Source organism: Elgaria multicarinata, chromosome 4 (genome assembly GCF_023053635.1).
Source record: "Elgaria multicarinata webbii isolate HBS135686 ecotype San Diego chromosome 4, rElgMul1.1.pri, whole genome shotgun sequence".
Taxonomy (NCBI): domain Eukaryota; kingdom Metazoa; phylum Chordata; class Lepidosauria; order Squamata; family Anguidae; genus Elgaria; species Elgaria multicarinata.
The window spans coordinates 127,662,333-127,676,043 of record NC_086174.1 but is presented as its reverse complement, the minus strand read 5'-3'; the positions used below and the strand labels follow the sequence as shown (position 1 = coordinate 127,676,043).

Below are 13,711 nucleotides of genomic sequence, written 5' to 3'. Positions count from 1 at the left end.
GAAATAGAAAAATGCCCATCCAGTGATTAAAATACCTAAAACATCTATATTATTAAAACACATTTTCTATTCACAGCTATAATTGATGTTTTTTAAAAACAAAATCTTCCAGTCAGAAGTTCATACCTTATTTCAGTAGTTCTACTTCATTGTGCAAAACATAATGTATAACAACCCCCACTGCGTCATTTTTTCACAGCACAAACTTATACATGTTTACTCAGAAGTAAGTCTCATTGACTCTTGGACAAGACACCAGGCTCCATCACACCTCCTTTTTTATCCAGTTTTCATCTGCAGTTTCCCCCTCCATTTCCTTAGCGAGTTGAGCTCTGGGTTCTTTCACATCTGTTCATTGTTGTGCTTCTTCATCTCATGTATCTTCTCACCTGGAGCACTACTATGCTGGAGAAATCTCCTGCCCTGCCCTGCCTTGCCTTGCCTCTTGGGAAAGGAAGGGGGAGGAAGAGTGAAAGTTTGTTTTGCTAGTTTCAAAGGGTGGATGGATGAACAATCATTTTAACATTTCTTTTTGCCTATGGCCATACTACCCTGAACACGCCCGATCTTGTCTGATCTCGGAAGCTAAGCAGGGTCAGGCCTGGTTAGTACCTGGATGGGAGACCGCCTGGGAATACCGGGTGCTGTAGGCTAATATTTATTTGGTAAAGGTGGTCAGGTCCCCTCCTTTGCTCCAAAGTAACCAAAATGCTTACATCTGTGTAAGTTTAAAAGATAAAGAGATCAAACTTGGCATGGTGGTGATAACTCTTAAGGAGGGATTTCAGCATGCCAAGTTTGAATCAGATCGGTTCATCCCTTGTTTTTTTTAAAAAAAATACTCTTAAAACTTTTTCCTCATAGTCCACCAATGCGAAGGATCACTTTTCCTTTCCTTTGATCATGCGAAGCTATCCATCTCCAAGTTCATAAACTACAGACCTGATGGTTGCCTTACTCAAGATTTCAACTGCATTTACATCCAAGTCATACTAAAATCAAATGCATGCTTACCTTTGAGTAAACCGCATTGAACAGAGAGAGACTTCTGAGTAAACAGAAGTAAGAACTCAGAAGTATGCATAGGGTTGCAGAGCACTTCTTTCCAGTTTGCTGTTTTAGACTTTAAAAAAAAAGCTTCTGAATGACCACACTATTAAAAGTCAGTTCTATATGTGTTTACTCTCTCTCTGTTCAATGGGGCACATCCAAGGGGCTCTTGTTGGTGGGCAGGACTGGCCCTCCCATGAGGTGGGATGAATCCTCTGCCTCAGGTGGTGGTGCGGGTGCCACAGCAAATGCCTCCACAGGATAGCAGCTGGTAGAGCTCTCTGGAGCAGCCACCTGCCCTCTGTTTTGTTCTGAGGGCATCAGAGCTAAACAGAGGCTAGGTGGCTGTTGTGGAGGAGCTGCCCAGCCTTTAGCTCACTCCAAGGAGAGCCACCTCAAAGCAACCTAACAGGCAGGTGAGTCTGAAGAGGTGTGTCAGCCTGAAGAAAAAGTGGCCTATGCAGCTCTTCAGGGAGACAGCCAGCCTCAAATACCTGGCTCTGAGGGGGTTCTTCCTCAGAGCTCAGCACGGTGGAGACTGGAGAGGTGTCCCAGAAGATCTCCAGTGCTGCGGGTGATCTCCTGGGACTCCTTTCCTCCAGAACAGCCACCTATCTTCTCTTTAGCCAAAACTAACAAAGAACAGGAGGCTACTCCAGAGAAGAGATTCCCAGGAAATTGCTCACAACAACACAGGCAATCTCCTGGGACACTTCTCCAGTCTCCATAAAACAGAAATGTGTGTAGCTTACTAAATGATATTTGCATGCATTTTAAAACATTCATCTAAAACTGCTTATATGAAAAGAAAACAGAATAGTGGATGGGGGCCTTCCTTTGGTCATTCATTTGTGCTGCCTCTGGTGCCCTGTTGTCTGCTGCGGACCCAGTGAGATGACAGTCGTCTGCTCATTTTTGAACAAATATGCACGCTTTCTTCAGTCAGGCTATCCCTTCTAATTACATTGTGGGGAACAAACAAAGAGTTCCTATTTTGCATAATTCAAATAAATGCATAGCCAAGACTAGACTCACTGGTAAGGAGGGGCACTGGGGTGGGGTGAGAAATCAACAGTACTTTTTATTTTTCATTTTGCTGCTATTTACCAAGATGCATGAAGAAATCACATTGTCTGCAAACAGCAGCTGGATGAAATGTGTTAGAAGATTAGGTTTCAATTACAGCTGACATTTCAAGAACATGCTGTGATCTGTACTCCCAAAACTTAAAAGTCGTTGCACATCACCTCTCCATGTATCTCAGCTATTCAACTGGTCAGTGAGTTTCAGGGCTATCTGAAAAGATACCACCATCCTGCATCATAGCATTTTGCTGCTCGTCAGCCAGAAGTACTGAAGTTCAAGAAGCAGAGCTTTTCCTGGATACAAAAGAGGACAGGGCTCCTGCAGCTTTAACTGTTGTGATGAAGAGGGAATTTCACCAGGTGCTGCAAGCATACAAATGACACCTGCTGAAATTCCCTCTTTATCGCAGCAGTTAAACATACAGGAGTTCTGTCCTCCTTTCTATATGATCACCCTAGCCTAGGTTAACTTGTGCTGTTTCCTCGCAGTCCCCAGGAAAGCCAGGACTTACTTCTGAGTAGATGTAAGATTGTGCTTTAAGTCTGCAATCCCAGGCACATTTACTTGGGAGTAAGCCCTATTGAACATAATGGGACTTACTTCTGACTAGACATAAGATTACATTACAGAACCCTCAGCACATTTACATAGGAGTAAGCCCCACTTAACTTAAACGGGTGCTCTGGGTGGGGTGGGATCCGATCTGCCCCCCTTTATATCAGGGAGGCATTTTCTCCCTCAATCAGTCACAGACATGGGAAAGTCCTTCCTTGGCAAGTTCATAATGAAACTCCAGCTTAGCACAATCCCGATTTCATGCCATTGGGGTTTATTCCAGCTTTTCTATGATCTATTTTAAAATGGGGGGAAACCACGGGAGACGTCCTGGCTGATGCTGATGTCTTCAAAAGGACACCCAAACTTCTGTGAGTGGCCAGTCCTGAACATGTTTTAATTTGCTCATGTGAAGAAGGCCAAAATGAAACAAAGGTTTTGCTGAATACAAAGCCAGGTAAGCCATTTTCAGACATACAGCTCATCTGTTCCTGGGACATAGGCCATGGTCACGAGATTTTTATAATGCTGCCTAGTTCATAAAGGAAATCAACTGAAGAAATGTTTCCACCCGGCTCCGATTCATACAGGACTGGACCAGGCTCTCCAGGAACTAAAAATCAGAACTAAAAACTAGGGTGCAGGTATTTCAGATGTGAAGCTAAAGCCATGATTCCTCATCCCCCACCCCACATCTTGCAACCATTGGTTTTCTTTTTAAACAAATAAAAAGCAAAAAGGTCAGGATTCATTTCATATGTAAGAGGCTGATTTTCCTGAGCTTTTCAATGAACAGTAGCCTGGCCGTCGTCCATTACTTATGCCACACTCACTCAGTTTTGTTTAGTGCCAAACAAGCAAGCCGTTTTTCTTCCCAACGTACAAAGCCAACTGAAAAGCATTCAGGAATCCTATGCTAATGCATGGCTGTCATGCTGTCCATTTGGACATTTATCCTGAGCTGACCCCTGCTTCTACAGTAAGCTATGCATTAAACACTTGAATGTAATCCTCTAATTCTTTTTATTAATATTATTGTGTGCCCAGGTGCAGCATCTTTTGATATGGCTCAGGCTTAATGAACTGTACGATGATAACAAAATGATGCTTCCTGCCAAGTGGCATGCTTTCAGAGATACAAGGTATTGTGCAAAGAGCCTGCTGTTTCCCCATGACCGACACAGCTTAGGTTATCCAACGGAGAGGAATGCCAAATGAAACCAGCTTTGCAAAGGATCCAGAAACAACAGCAGGGATAAGCTCAGGATCTAATGAATTGAACTTGAACCATTTTATTTTTTTAAAAAAAAGAACTTCAAACAAAACAAAACAAATGACCACTAGAAGCACATCCAGTTTATCGATTTTTTATAGATTTTTTTTAAAAAAAAAATCTTAAAAAATAAAAATGTTATAGCTTTAAATTTTAAAGCTATAAATTGTATAAACTACATGTACTACTAGTGGCCATTTCCTCTTTTTTGGTGATGTATAACTGGCCGCCCTAATTGGGAATAGATCATGATATAATGAGCAGAAGGATTTATCAAGAGGAAATGCCACAACAGAAAAAGAAAAGAGCCAAAGAAACTTGACATATCGTTCTACCATATTGTACTCTAACTCTGTAATCCTCCTCTCTCTAACCCACCCTTCCCCAATGTAGTGGACTACAATTCCCATCAACCCCAGCCAATATGGCCTATAGACAGGGATGATGAAAGTTGTGGTCCAAAGCATCCAGAGTTCACCAGGTTGGGGAAGACTTCTCTAACGAAATGTATGGGAATACATTTTTGCACGCTACTCTTTTCTTCTATTATTGTAATTGCTAAAGGAGCAGGTTTTCTTAGCTTTCCCCTTTTGAACATTCATACCCGATGAACTGTCACTGACTTCCAATGTAAGTTAGATATGGAAAGTTCATTTTACAAATTAAAAAACTTTCCCCAAGATGTTGCCACTCATTAGTGAGGACTGCACTACAATGACGATCTTATAATGACCTTCTGCTCTTTTCTGTAGATGGAGAAATCTGATATATTTCTGTAAGGGTGGTGTCATAAGGAGAAAGCAACATGAAGCATGGATTATTATTAAATGAAAATTCGAACCAGAGAAGTTGAATTGCCAAGCTTTAATTGACCACCATGTGGCCCCTGCTGTAGAGATTACCATTTATGTGTACCTGTACAGGGGAAAGGCAACCTATAAAATATACTTATAGGGCAGTATCCAGTACTGCTGTTGTGCTTTTGCTCAGTCTGTTGCACAAGTGGGAACTACGACTTGTGCAACAGAAAGCTAGTGGTTCAAAAAGCAAACATTTCTGGATTGGGACAAGTTAGCCAGGCTTTCTTCTGCACCCCTTTCTAGAAATTAGTGTTTCTACTTGTTTCTGATTGCTTTATAAGCCATTAGCTCCCTGTTGTGTTCGTGGTGGGTCTCACTGGTGCAGGTTGGTGTGGATACTGCCCATGGAACATTTGATAGGGAGGCAACTTGCTGCTGAATTAATTCAGTGTTGAATTTTCCTCCATCCAGGTTAATCTCTGTATTATTGAAAGATCTCCTTAAGCACCATTATTCAGATCCAGTGTACACAATTGAAATGGTTTGCCACGTGGATGTACTAGCTTGGTTGTAAATTAGCTCATAGCTAAATATGCAACATTGGCCATAGCTAGACCTAAGGTTTATCCCTGGATCATCCAGGGGTCAAACCTGTTCACCTAGGTGACACACAGAGGATCCAGTGCTCAGGCAGGGGTGAACCCTGCATGATCCCAGGATAAACCTTAGGTCTAGCTGTGGCCCAAGATTGTTTTCAGCAGGACAGAAAAAGTAATCCCTTCACTTCAGCTGGCCAGAGAGAAGACACAATTCTTCCAAAACTGGCAATGTTCAGATCTTTCTGCAGAGGTCCTCAATCATGGGCCGGATCTACACTACTGCTTTAAAGCGCTTTATAACAGTTTTATAGCGCTTTAAAGCAGTTAAAGCACTTTATAACTGTTATAAAGCGCTTTAAAGCAGTAGTGTAGATCCTGCCATGATTTGTTTGAAATTAGGAGGTCAAGATTTCCCTGTTCAGTGTGATTCCTGTATAAAGCCAAGTTGCCAATATGTGGGACAGAAACTGTGCAACATTTTGGATAACAATTTTTCACATAATCAACACAATCAAATCTAGAGTAGACACTTAAGAATCACCCCAAAAAGGGCAGCAAAGGATATACATTTGCATAAAATTTACATGTGCTGATTTTTATATATAGATGTAAATTTAGAGTGAATTACTATAATTTAAATAGAAATACAGTTCATCTCACCATAGTGAGGAAGACTGTGACCAGCTGACATGTGTGCCTGTTGATAGGCAACTTCAGGGCCCACCTCTTCCTTCCAATGGTTCTTTATCTTTATACTGGACCTGGGTCGGGCAGCCCTTCAAGAAGAAAACAACTTCAAAATGGAATAAAATCCTCCTGCAGCCCTTCAAATAGAGGACTATCCTCTATAAAAGAGGGCACATCGACATCCTAATGCACTCTCAAACATACATACACTTACTGTATGAAGAGGAGAATGAGATGGCACCCATAGCCCTCACTGACTCCCATGGCTTCTGTGTCCATACAGCTGTAATGCGCAGTCTCTAACACATGACTGGGAATTCTGATTGCGCATCATTGCCAATCATATGGAGGGCCTATGCACATAGTACTGTACATGTGTCAAAGCCCATCTTCCACCTGAATGAGATGGAGGTTGGGGCTGGAGTCAGTGGTCATGATCCTCTCTCCACTCCATATGTTGAGTATCTGTGTGACTGACAGTGTGAAAAGGGGCTCAGATACAAAGTAATCTCAGATTGTTTTCCACTGCTTTAAAACGCAGTCATGGCAAACACTGCTCATCTTTGCAGTATTTCCTGCAGTGTTTCATCGTATTCTAATTTAGAGTAATTTATATGTTCTTAAAGGCAAAGCATAAGGTTAGAAAAGCAGATCTGAAAAAAGAAAACAGCTCATTACTTCCAGCCAAAAAAACCAACCTTTGCATAGATCCAATTTTAGATTCAAACAACTCCACTGTGTCCGTTCAGACCTCATTTGGATGACATGACAGCCCACTAGGTTAATTAACAAGTGCCATCCGCCATTATGAATATGCAAGCCCTGGCCATCTTTATACTGGAACTTTGGGTAAATCTCATCCTAGCCAGAATGATACTTGGTTCTCTCTAATGACAGGAAACAGGTTGAACGGCTCTGTCCTGGCTCCAAGTTATCTAAGACAGGGAGAAAGTACTTGTCTGAAAGTTTTGAAACTGTGTTCTAACGTGAATAACTGGATTTTGTAACTTTAGGTAGAATGGCAGCTGCAAACTTGAGTCTGATGCCCAGTGAAAATCAGAGATCGTTAAATTTCTTGGTCTTTTTTACTCTATTAAATACATCCTTTCTCAAAGCTGTTTTAGTGTCAGCTATTTCAATGAGTCAGTTGACATAAAGGAAGGGCTCAGCCAAAACTCTCCAGTTTTGCAGCCCTGCTCATGAGCTTTGAAAAGGGTTCCTACTTTTCAGAAAGGGCTGCTAGCAGGAACAAAAATGTTTGCCCGTTCAGAATAAGAGCAATGTTTCCTGTCATCACTATGAATTGGCTTCATGACATCACATTGCCATATCTGATTGACTAGATGGTGGTGTGATGTAACACGGAGTATGGGATTCCCAATTGGCTAGGATTCACATAACCAGGGGGATATGTGTTCAAACTAGAAAAAAATTGTACCAAAGGGCTGGCTAATTGGGCAGTGAACAATTTTCAAAGAGGAGAAAAAATATTAGAAAGGGGATTTCCAGGGATTGCCTCCCAAAACTGTTATATTTGCATTAAAAATGCAAATAAGGATATGTATCAGTGCAGCCAATATATAACTATACATCATTTCCATGAGAGAGAGAGAGAGAGAGAGAGAGAGTATAGAAATATCCTATAGATATGCTTAAATGTCTATAACCTTTCCAACCATGTTGGGTCAGCTATATAAAATATTTTTCAACATTCTCAAATTTTATTAGTCTAGCCTCTGAGGCACAGTAAACACAGTTATAGATTAAATGTCAGAACAAAGTTCATCCTGATTGCTGTACACTCAGATGAACATTGCAGCCCTATAAATTTGTCATTATCCATATCTAAGCAAGGGTAGGTTTGTGCATGTCTTAAACTGAGCACTGAATGTAGAGAAAAATTACTCATGGCAAAAGTGACTTTTCTTTACCCGAAAGGTGAAAGAAAATGCATTGCTACCCAGCTGATGCAAAAGACAGAGCAAGGATGAGTTGCGTTTGCCTCAACACGCTTTCCAGGCCTCCTTGGGAGGAATACTATCATACGCCAGAGGTAATGACTCTGGATTTCTCAAACACAGCATGCTTTCATGCTCATCTCCTTCCCATCTCTACTCTAACTTTGAATTAATACAACCCATTTTGTTCCCTAGGGGGAATCTGCCAGTGTCAGGAGCTGCTGTGGCTCAAACTAGGAGCAGTTTGGCTGTCCTGAACTGCATGTTGCAACATCTGCCTAGGCCGTTTAGTATCTTCAGGCCCTAGGTCGGCTTTCCTCACTACAACTCCCATCAGACCTAGCCAGCATGGCCAATGGTCAGGAATGTAGGGAGTCCCCAAAAATCTGAAGGGCACCAGCTTGGACTGACCCTGATTCGAAGGCTGTGACTGAATTCTCTTGGACAAGAAAGGCTAGAAGAGGGCTTCCTGTTCAAGTTAAGCTCTTGAGCTCTGGCGTGTCCTTGTATCTGGTGGTTGTCCTTTGGTCCTAACTTGCTCTTCAGTTCTGAATTCTGGCTTGCTTCTAGATCCTGCCTCCTGGTTTGGCTTTCAGCCCTGAGTTTTGGCTTGACCTCCTAGTTTGGCCTTCAGTCCTATCTTACTCTTTCTTACTCCTCATTTCCAGCTCCTGATCTACCACAGACTGCTGCCCATGGCCCAGCCCAGGCAGCCAATAACTGATTTAATAGTTGTATGAGATTCTTGCTCTGCATGAAGGCAGTTGATTCAGACCTTGATATGAAACTCCAGGTTTCAATGCTTCCTTATCACACACACACACAAATATCTTTTTGGAAGAAAATGTCAAGGGCCTGGGAATCAGTCTTGGCGCCAATGCTGCTATCTTTTCGACGCCAGGTTAAGACTTTCCTCTTTGCCCAGGCATATGGCGGCACATCTTAATCACCCACATGTTTAGTTTTTTAATTGTTTTTAATGCTTTATGTGTGTATGTTCTGTGTTTTAGAATTTTAAATTTTGTATACTCGTTTTAATCTTAATTTTAGAATTTCTATAAACCACCCAGAGAGCCCTGGCTATGGAAGCGGTATATAAGTGCAATAAATAAATAAATAAATAAATAAATAAATAAATAAATAAATAAATACTATGATGTCACCATGTAGTTTCAGAAGCAGTAGCCATAATAACAGGGAAATGGTAGAAATGGTTTGATCTCTTAACTGCTAAAGATTTTGGCCTTCTAAGTATGTATGACAGATGTGATTGTCTAGGCACTGGAATAGAAGCTATGTGAGGAAGAAAAAAATATTCCAGTGCTGTTATTCTCTGATTCATGTTATATGGTACCTATCAACTTGGGAAGGTGATCTTTTCAATTTACCATGTGATCTGACTTCAAAATAGCAACCCTAATTCAAAATGGCAGCTGAAACATTCTCCTTCCTACTTTTGAGAAATGATTATAATGATAGAACATTGAAACAAATGAAAGCTGTGAGGCCTATAAACGTATTTGAATGGCATAGATCCAGAATACCTAGCTGGTATAAAAACAGGAAATATTTGTTGAAAATCATAGGAAAACTATTTCTCCTTTAGTCAAAAACACATCTCTTTTGGAAAGACTTTTAATTAACTGAATAATCTAGTAAATGATTTGAGCAACAAGTTTAGATTGCTCCACTTTTAGAAATGGAGAAAAATGTTTGTTACACATTTTCAGTGAAGTTTGCATTTTTGTCAATAAAGACCATTTTGTCTATATAACAGTGTGATACTTACAAGCATTAATTTTTTTGCTGAGGTGTGTGTGACATGTACTATATGTTTGTACTATTTGTCAAGATGTTTGTACTATATGTGAAGCTGTTATTGGGTACGGGGGTTTAAAACAGGTGGGGTTAATCACGACATACTATATGGATAAGCCCACAGAGTGCTAAAATCAACTGTTGGTAAATCAAACTATTTCCAAACAATCTTGTGAGATTGTATTGCCTTACAGGAAAAGCGACTCCCTGGCTAATCAGCCGAAGAGTGAAACTTCCTGCTTCGGTAAAGAGTAATGAGTTTTAAACAAGGGCTCTATATTGGGTATAATCAGCAGACCCATTTTTAGCAGCAAGTCTTTGCTGCTAAAAATGAGTCTGCTGATTATACCCCATATAGAGCAGTTACTGTGTGCAGTTCTGGTCATCACACCTAAAAAAAGATATTGTAGACCTGGAGGGGATCTACACTAGTCAAGTTAGAACATGTCTTACCGTTTTTAAGTGTGAGTTTGGTAGTATTTCACCACATGACGTATAGTTTGTGACATTTTGTTGTCTGTTCTCTGGTTTTTATTTTGAACTTCTTTGAAATACGTCATTCTATTTGGTATGATGTGGCCCATTTCATCGTATTAAATGGGTTTCCTGTAGTTCTTAATTAGCCAATCGCATTCCTGGGGGGCATGTTTATGTAATTTCCGCGCCCAAAGTTGGAGCCGTTTTTTTCTTTCAAGCCTCTTTTTTGCAGACACTTTGTTTCACTTTTGGGAGGCTGCTTGCTGGATTATTTGTAGGTGGAGGATTGTCTCGGAAAGAAGAGGAAGTGGGAGGGGAAATTGGCAGATGGGGATAGAACAAATGGATTTATTTTCTTAGTGTGGCCAAAAGGAATGCATTCCCACGGAAAGAGAAAAGTAAGTAAACGTTTTAAAAACTGCTACGTTTTAAATTGTTCAAAAACAAAACATTCAATGACTGTAAAAACAATGTTTCATACACTAGTGTAGATCCCCTCCTGGAAAAAGTGCAGAAAAGGGCAACTAAAATTATCGAGGTGCTGGAGCAGCTCCCCAATGAGAGAAGGTTACAACAGCTGGAATTGTTTAGCTTGGAAAAAGGGGTAAGGGGGAGACATGACAGAGTGTACAAAAGTATGTAGGGTGTGGAGAATGCGGACAGGGCGACACTTTTCTCCCTCTCCTATAATACTAGAACCCATGAAGCTGATTGGTGGAAGATTCAGTACAGATGAAAGGAAGTACTTCTTCACACAGTGCACAGCTATACAATGGAATTCACTAGCACAAGATGTAGTGATGGTCACTGTGGCGTTACACCCCACAAGTCAGTTCCCAAATGTATGTCTGCAGTTTGTAAGTCTGTAGTGAGTTTAGAATGTTGGCCTGAGTGGGTGGAGTTAGAATGTCTTGGGAGGGGGAGGAGTGATATATAAGGGAATGACTGAGGGGATTGAGAGAGACTTTTTAGGTACTCTTAGAGTCTTTAGTGCTCTCTGTGTTTATGGTACTTAAGTTCTGGGAAATTTGAGGTTCAGTGTAGAGAGTAGTGTCTTTGGAGTGTGGTGTGCACATTTGTTGTTTATTCGTTCAGTCATTTCCGACTCTTCGTGACTTCATGGACCAGCCCACGCCAGAGTTTTCTGTCGGCTGTCACCACCCCTAGCTCCCCCAAGGTCAAGTCTGTCATCTCCAGAATATCATCCATCCATCTTGACCTTGGTCGACCCCTCTTCCTTTTGCCTTCCACTTTCCCTAGCATCAGCCTCTTCTCCAGGGTATCCTGTCTTCTCATTATGTGGCCAAAGTACTTCAGTTTTGCCTTTAATACCATTCCCTCAAGTGAGCAGTCTGGCTTTATTTCCTGGAGTATGGACTGGTTGGATCTTCTTGCAGTCCAAGGCACTCTCAGAATTTTCCTCCAACACCACAGTTCAAAAGCATCTATCTTCCTTCGCTCAGCTTTCCTTATGGTCCAGCTCTCGCAGCCATAGGTTACTACGGGGAATACCATTGCTTTAACTATGCGGACCTTTGTTGTCAGTGTGGTGTCTCTGCTCTTAACTATTTTATCAAGATTTGTCATTGCTCTCCTCCCAAGAAGTAAACGTCTTCTGATTTCCTGGCTGCAGTCAGCGTCTGCAGTAATCTTTGCGCCCAGAAATACAAAGTCTGTCACTGCCTCCATGTTTTCTCCCTCTATTTGCCAGTTATCAATCAAGCTGATTGCCATAATCTTGGTTTTTTTGAGGTTTAACTGCAACCCGGCTTTTGCACTTTCTTCTTTCACCTTTGTCATAAGGCTCCTCAGCTCCTCCTCGCTTTCAGCCATCAAAGTGGTGTCATCTGCATATCTGAGATTGTTAATGTTTCTTCCTGCGATTTTAACTCCAGCCTTGGATTCGTCAAGCCCAGCATGTCGCATGATGTGTTCTGCATACAAGTTGAATAGGTAAGGTGAGAGTATACAACCCTGCCGTACTCCTTTCCCAATCTTAAACCAGTCCGTTGTTCCGTGGTCTGTTCTTACCGTTGCTACTTGTTCGTTATACAGATTCCTCAGGAGGCAGACAAGATGACTTGGTATCCCCATACCACCAAGAACTTGCCACAGTTTGTTATGATCCACATAGTCAAAGGCTTTAGAATAGTCAATAAAACAGAAATATATGTTTTTCTGGAACTCTCTGGCTTTCTCCATTATCCAGCGGATATTGGCAATTTGGTCTCTAGTTCCTCTGCCTTTTCTAAACCCAGCTTGTAATAAAGAAAGCTCAAGAGTGATTGTGTGAGAGAAAAGAAAGCGTGTATGTAAATGAGTGAAAAGATTGGATGAAAGGTTTCAAAAAGGTTTTTAAATGTTTTATTTGAAACAAAGCTTGTGAACTTTTAAAAATAAATTTTAATTATTTTGTTTTTAACTACCACAAAAATCCCACGTGTCTGTTTAGTATTTATCATCTGAGGTTTACACATTTAGCACCCACTCTGACAATAATTCACCTCAGCACATATAACTCACAGTGTTTTATTTTATATATTAAAATCCTTCTCCATTTAAACTCCTTTCTCCACATAGTTTGGAGGAAGGTGGTTTTTATCCCTTGCCTCAGGCGTACCAAGCGGTGGTGCTTGGCTTGAGCAGGGAGTAGCTGTGGCCAGGCTTGGTGTTCAGAGCCTGTGTCATGGCAGTCACCAATTTGGATAGCTTTAAAAGGGATAAATTCCTGGAGGAGGAGGCTATCAATGGCTAGTACTGATGGCTATGTGCTACCTCCAGTATCAGAAGCAGTAAGCCAGTTGCTGGAGAATATGGGTAGGAAGGTGCTGTTACACCCGTGTCCTGGGTGTGGGTGGGTGGGCACTGTGTGAACAGAGTGCTGAAATAGATGAACCCTTGGTCTGATCCAGCAGGGCTCTTCTTACGTTCTTAAAATTGTTTAGGAAAAAAATAGCTTCCCATTATATCTCTGGCTAGGCAATCTCAGTTGCTGATGCTTAGAAGGAATCTATTGCCACATAGTTGGTTAAGCTGTATAGTATGGTTAAATAGAAAAGAGAAGATTTTCAGTTTCTGAAAGTTGAGACTTCTTCCCTAGCATAGCCACAGACTGTAAAATAACAACAAAGAATACATTCCTTGTCTCTGCAAATGAACACAAGTGACAAACATAAAGCAGTATCCAGGGTTAAGATCATGATTGTGGAATAGGATTGAACTTCTTTTTCCAAGGCAGACATTAAGTGTTAGTGTTGGAGCCAAGAAGGGAACTTGACTAAGAGGTCTGGACTCCAAAGTTGGAGTTGCCAGTGATAAGGTTCCAGCAATATATGGCAATTAATTTTGACTGTTTGACAGGTCTGCACATTTAAGAGGTGTAGGAACAAAGTAGCCCGTCAGATGTAA

At 41.2% G+C, this 13,711-nt stretch overlaps 1 non-coding gene across 1 annotated transcript; it reads left to right on the top strand.

Annotated features, from left to right (window-relative positions):
• The first annotated feature begins 534 nt into the window (after positions 1–534).
• LOC134398552 (5S ribosomal RNA) lies at positions 535–653 on the top strand. Its single transcript, XR_010025422.1, has one exon. It is a non-coding gene; the product is annotated as a 5S ribosomal RNA (ribosomal RNA).
• The last annotated feature ends 13,058 nt before the right edge of the window (positions 654–13,711 follow it).